The sequence below is a fragment of the Coregonus clupeaformis genome, unplaced genomic scaffold, assembly GCF_020615455.1.
Source record: "Coregonus clupeaformis isolate EN_2021a unplaced genomic scaffold, ASM2061545v1 scaf0164, whole genome shotgun sequence".
NCBI classification, from domain to species: Eukaryota; Metazoa; Chordata; class Actinopteri; order Salmoniformes; family Salmonidae; genus Coregonus; species Coregonus clupeaformis.
In genome coordinates this window covers 30,191-36,190 of record NW_025533619.1, presented here as the reverse complement: position 1 = coordinate 36,190, position 6,000 = coordinate 30,191, and positions in this window count along the sequence as shown.

Below are 6,000 nucleotides of genomic sequence, written 5' to 3'. Positions count from 1 at the left end.
TGTAACTGGAGACCAGTCATGGAGACATTACTGTAACTGGAGGCCAGTCATGGAGACATTACTGTAACTGGAGGCCAGTCATGGATACCTTACTGTAACTGGAGGCCAGTAATGGAGACATTACTGTAACTGGAGGCCAGTCATGGAGACCTTACTGTAACTGGAGGCCAGTAATGGAGATTTTACTGTAACTGGAGACCAGTCATGGAGACCTTACTGTAACTGGAGACCAGTCATGGAGACATTACTGTAGCTGGACGCCAGTCATGCAGACCTTAATGTAACTGGAGACCAGTCATGGAGACATTACTGTAGCTGGAGGCCAGTCACCCAGACCTTACTGTAACTGGAGACCAGTCATGGAGACTTACTGTAGCTGGAGGCCAGTCATGGAGACCTTACTGTAACTGGAGTAAGTCATGCAGACCTTAATGTAACTGGAGACCAGTCATGGAGACATTACTATAGCTGGAGGCCAGTCACCCAGACCTTACTGTAGCTGGAGGCCAGTCATGGAGACCTTACTGTAACTGGAGGCCAGTCATGGAGACCTTACTGTAGCTGGAGGCCAGTAATGCAGAACTTACTGTAACTGGAGACCAGTCATGGAGACATTACTGTAACTGGAGGCCAGTCATGGAGACATTACTGTAACTGGAGGCCAGTCATGGATACCTTACTGTAACTGGAGGCCAGTAATGGAGACATTACTGTAACTAGAGGCCAGTCATGGAGACCTTACTGAAACTGGAGACCAGTCATGGAGACCTTACTGTAACTGGAGACCAGTCATGGAGACATTACTGTAGCTGGACGCCAGTCATGCAGACCTTAATGTAACTGGAGGCCAGTCATGGAGACATTACTGTAGCTGGAGGCCAGTCATGGAGACCTTACTGTAACTGGAGGCCAGTCATGGAGACCTTACTGTAGCTGGAGGCCAGTCATGGATACCTTACTGTAACTGGAGGCCAGTAATGGAGACATTACTGTAACTAGAGGCCAGTCATGGAGACCTTACTGAAACTGGAGACCAGTCATGGAGACCTTACTGTAACTGGAGACCAGTCATGGAGACATTACTGTAGCTGGACGCCAGTCATGCAGACCTTAATGTAACTGGAGGCCAGTCATGGAGACATTACTGTAGCTGGAGGCCAGTCATGGAGACCTTACTGTAACTGGAGGCCAGTCATGGAGACCTTACTGTAGCTGGAGGCCAGTCATGGAGACCTTACTGTAACTGGAGACCAGTCATGGAGACCTTACTGTAACTGGAGGCCAGTCATGGAGAACTTACTGTAGCTGGAGGCCAGTCATGGAGACCTTACTGTAACTGGAGGCCAGTCATGGAGACATTACTGTAGCTGGAGGCCAGTCATGGAGACCTTACTGTAGCTGGAGGCCAGTCATGGAGACCTTACTGTAACTGGAGGCCAGTTATGGAGATATTACTGTAGCTGGAGGCCAGTCATGGAGACCTTACTGTAACTGGAGACCAGTCATGGAGACCTTACTGTAACTGGAGGCCAGTCACCCAGACCTTACTGTAACTGGAGACCAGTCATGGAGACCTTACTGTAACTGGATAACAGTCATGGAGACCTTACTGTAACTGGAGACCAGTCATGGAGACCTTACTGTAACTGGAGGCCAGTCATGGAGACATTACTGTAACTAGAGACCAGTCATGGAGACATTACTGTAGCTAGAGACCAGTCATGGAGACCTTACTGTAGCTGGAGGCCAGTCATGGAGACCTTACTTTAACTAGAGGCCAGTCATGGAGACCTTACTGTAGCTGGAGGCCAGTCATGGAGACCTTACTGTAACTGGAGTAAGTCATGCAGACCTTAATGTAACTGGAGACCAGTCATGGAGACATTACTGTAGCTGGAGGCCAGTCACCCAGACCTTACTGTAGCTGGAGGCCAGTCATGGAGACCTTACTGTAACTGGATAACAGTCATGGAGACCTTACTGTAACTGGAGACCAGTCATGGAGACCTTACTGTAACTGGAGGCCAGTCATGGAGACATTACTGTAACTAGAGACCAGTCATGGAGAACTTACTGTAACTGGAGGCCAGTCATGGAGACATTACTGTAGCTGGAGGCCAGTCATGGAGACCATACTGTAACTGGAGACCAGTCATGGAGACATTACTGTAGCTGGAGGCCAGTCACCCAGACCTTACTGTAACTGGAGACCAGTCATGGAGACATTACTGTAACTGGATAACAGTCATGGAGACATTACTGTAACTGGATAACAGTCATGGAGACCTTACTGTAACTGGAGACCAGTCATGGAGACCTTACTGTAACTGGAGGCCAGTCATGGAGACATTGCTGTAACTAGAGACCAGTCATGGAGACCTTACTGTAGCTAGAGACCAGTCATGGAGACCTTACTGTAACTGGAGGCCAGTCATGGAGACATTACTGTCGCTGGAGGCCAGTAATGGAGACCTTACTGTAACTGGAGGCCAGTCATGGATACCTTACTGTAGCTGGAGGCCAGTCATGCAGAACTTACTGTAACTAGAGACCAGTCATGGAGACCTTACTGTAACTGGAGGCCAGTCATGGAGACATTACTGTAGCTGGAGGCCAGTCATGGAGACCTTACTCTAACTGGAGGCCAGTCATGGAGACCTTACTGTAGCTGGAGGCCAGTCATGCAGACCTTACTGTAACTGGAGACCAGTCATGGAGAACTTACTGTAACTGGAGGCCAGTCATGGAGACATTACTGTAGCTGGAGGCCAGTCATGGAGACCATACTGTAACTGGAGACCAGTCATGGAGACATTACTGTAGCTGGAGGCCAGTCACCCAGACCTTACTGTAACTGGAGACCAGTCATGGAGACATTACTGTAACTGGATAACAGTCATGGAGACATTACTGTAACTGGATAACAGTCATGGAGACCTTACTGTAACTGGAGACCAGTCATGGAGACCTTACTGTAACTGGAGGCCAGTCATGGAGACATTGCTGTAACTAGAGACCAGTAATGGAGACCTTACTGTAGCTAGAGACCAGTCATGGAGACCTTACTGTAGCTGGAGGCCAGTCATGGAGACCTTACTTTAACTAGAGGCCAGTCATGGAGACCTTACTGTAGCTGGAGGCCAGTCATGGAGACCTTACTGTAACTGGAGTAAGTCATGCAGACCTTAATGTAACTGGAGACCAGTCATGGAGACATTACTATAGCTGGAGGCCAGTCACCCAGACCTTACTGTAGCTGGAGGCCAGTCATGGAGACCTTACTGTAGCTGGAGGCCAGTAATGCAGAACTTACTGTAACTGGAGACCAGTCATGGAGACATTACTGTAACTGGAGGCCAGTCATGGAGACATTACTGTAACTGGAGGCCAGTCATGGATACCTTACTGTAACTGGAGGCCAGTAATGGAGACATTACTGTAACTGGAGGCCAGTCATGGAGACCTTACTGAAACTGGAGACCAGTCATGGAGACCTTACTGTAACTGGAGACCAGTCATGGAGACATTACTGTAGCTGGACGCCAGTCATGCAGACCTTAATGTAACTGGAGACCAGTCATGGAGACATTACTGTAGCTGTAGGCCAGTCATGGAGACCTTACTGTAACTGGAGGCCAGTCATGGAGATATTACTGTAGCTGGAGGCCAGTCATGGAGACCTTACTGTAACTGGAGACATGTCATGGAGACCTTACTGTAACTTGAGGCCAGTCATGGAGAACTTACTGTAGCTGGAGGCCAGTCATGGAGACCTTACTGTAACTGGAGGCCAGTCATGGAGACATTTCTGTAGCTGGAGGCCAGTCATGGAGACCTTACTGTAGCTGGAGGCCAGTCATGGAGACCTTACTGTAACTGGAGGCCAGTCATGGAGATATTACTGTAGCTGGAGGCCAGTCATGGAGACCTTACTGTAACTGGAGACCAGTCATGGAGACCTTACTGTAACTGGAGGCCAGTCATGGAGAACTTACTGTAACTGGAGAACAGTCATGGAGACATTACTGTAGCTGGAGGCCAGTCACCCAGACCTTACTGTAACTGGAGACCAGTCATGGAGACATTACTGTAACTGGATAACAGTCATGGAGACCTTACTGTAACTGGAGACCAGTCATGGAGACCTTACTGTAACTGGAGGCCAGTCATGGAGACATTACTGTAACTAGAGACCAGTCATGGAGACCTTACTGTAGCTAGAGACCAGTCATGGAGACCTTACTGTAGCTGGAGGCCAGTCATGGAGACCTTACTTTAACTAGAGGCCAGTCATGGAGACCTTACTGTAGCTGGAGTCCAGTCATGGAGACCTTACTGTAACTGGAGTAAGTCATGCAGACCTTAATGTAACTGGAGACCAGTCATGGAGACATTACTGTAGCTGGAGGCCAGTCACCCAGACCTTACTGTAGCTGGAGGCCAGTCATGGAGACCTTACTGTAACTGGAGGCCAGTCATGGAGACCTTACTGTAGCTGGAGGCCAGTCATGCAGAACTTACTGTAACTGGAGACCAGTCATGGAGACATTACTGTAACTGGAGGCCAGTCATGGAGACATTACTGTAACTGGAGGCCAGTCATGGATACCTTACTGTAACTGGAGGCCAGTAATGGAGACATTACTGTAACTGGAGGCCAGTCATGGAGACCTTACTGTAACTGGAGGCCAGTAATGGAGATTTTACTGTAACTGGAGACCAGTCATGGAGACCTTACTGTAACTGGAGACCAGTCATGGAGACATTACTGTAGCTGGACGCCAGTCATGCAGACCTTAATGTAACTGGAGACCAGTCATGGAGACATTACTGTAGCTGGAGGCCAGTCACCCAGACCTTACTGTAACTGGAGACCAGTCATGGAGACCTTACTGTAGCTGGAGTCCAGTCATGGAGCCCTTACTGTAACTGGAGTAAGTCATGCAGACCTTAATGTAACTGGAGACCAGTCATGGAGACATTACTATAGCTGGAGGCCAGTCACCCAGACCTTACTGTAGCTGGAGGCCAGTCATGGAGACCTTACTGTAACTGGAGGCCAGTCATGGAGACCTTACTGTAGCTGGAGGCCAGTAATGCAGAACTTACTGTAACTGGAGACCAGTCATGGAGACATTACTGTAACTGGAGGCCAGTCATGGAGACATTACTGTAACTGGAGGCCAGTCATGGATACCTTACTGTAACTGGAGGCCAGTAATGGAGACATTACTGTAACTAGAGGCCAGTCATGGAGACCTTACTGAAACTGGAGACCAGTCATGGAGACCTTACTGTAACTGGAGACCAGTCATGGAGACATTACTGTAGCTGGAGGCCAGTCATGGAGACCTTACAGTAACTGGAGGCCAGTTATGGAGATATTACTGTAGCTGGAGGCCAGTCATGGAGACCTTACTGTAACTGGAGACCAGTCATGGAGACCTTACTGTAACTGGAGGCCAGTCACCCAGACCTTACTGTAACTGGAGACCAGTCATGGAGACCTTACTGTAACTGGATAACAGTCATGGAGACCTTACTGTAACTGGAGACCAGTCATGGAGACCTTACTGTAACTGGAGGCCAGTCATGGAGACATTACTGTAACTAGAGACCAGTCATGGAGAACTTACTGTAGCTGGAGGCCAGTCATGGAGACCTTACTGTAACTGGAGGCCAGTCATGGAGACATTATTGTAGCTGGAGGCCAGTCATGGAGACCTTACTGTAGCTGGAGGCCAGTCATGGAGACCTTACTGTAACTGGAGGCCAGTCACCCAGACCTTACTGTAACTGGAGACCAGTCATGGAGACCTTACTGTAACTGGATAACAGTCATGGAGACCTTACTGTAACTGGAGACCAGTCATGGAGACCTTACTGTAACTGGAGGCCAGTCATGGAGACATTACTGTAACTAGAGACCAGTCATGGAGACATTACTGTAGCTAGAGACCAGTCATGGAGACCTTACTGTAGCTGGAGGCCAGTCATGGA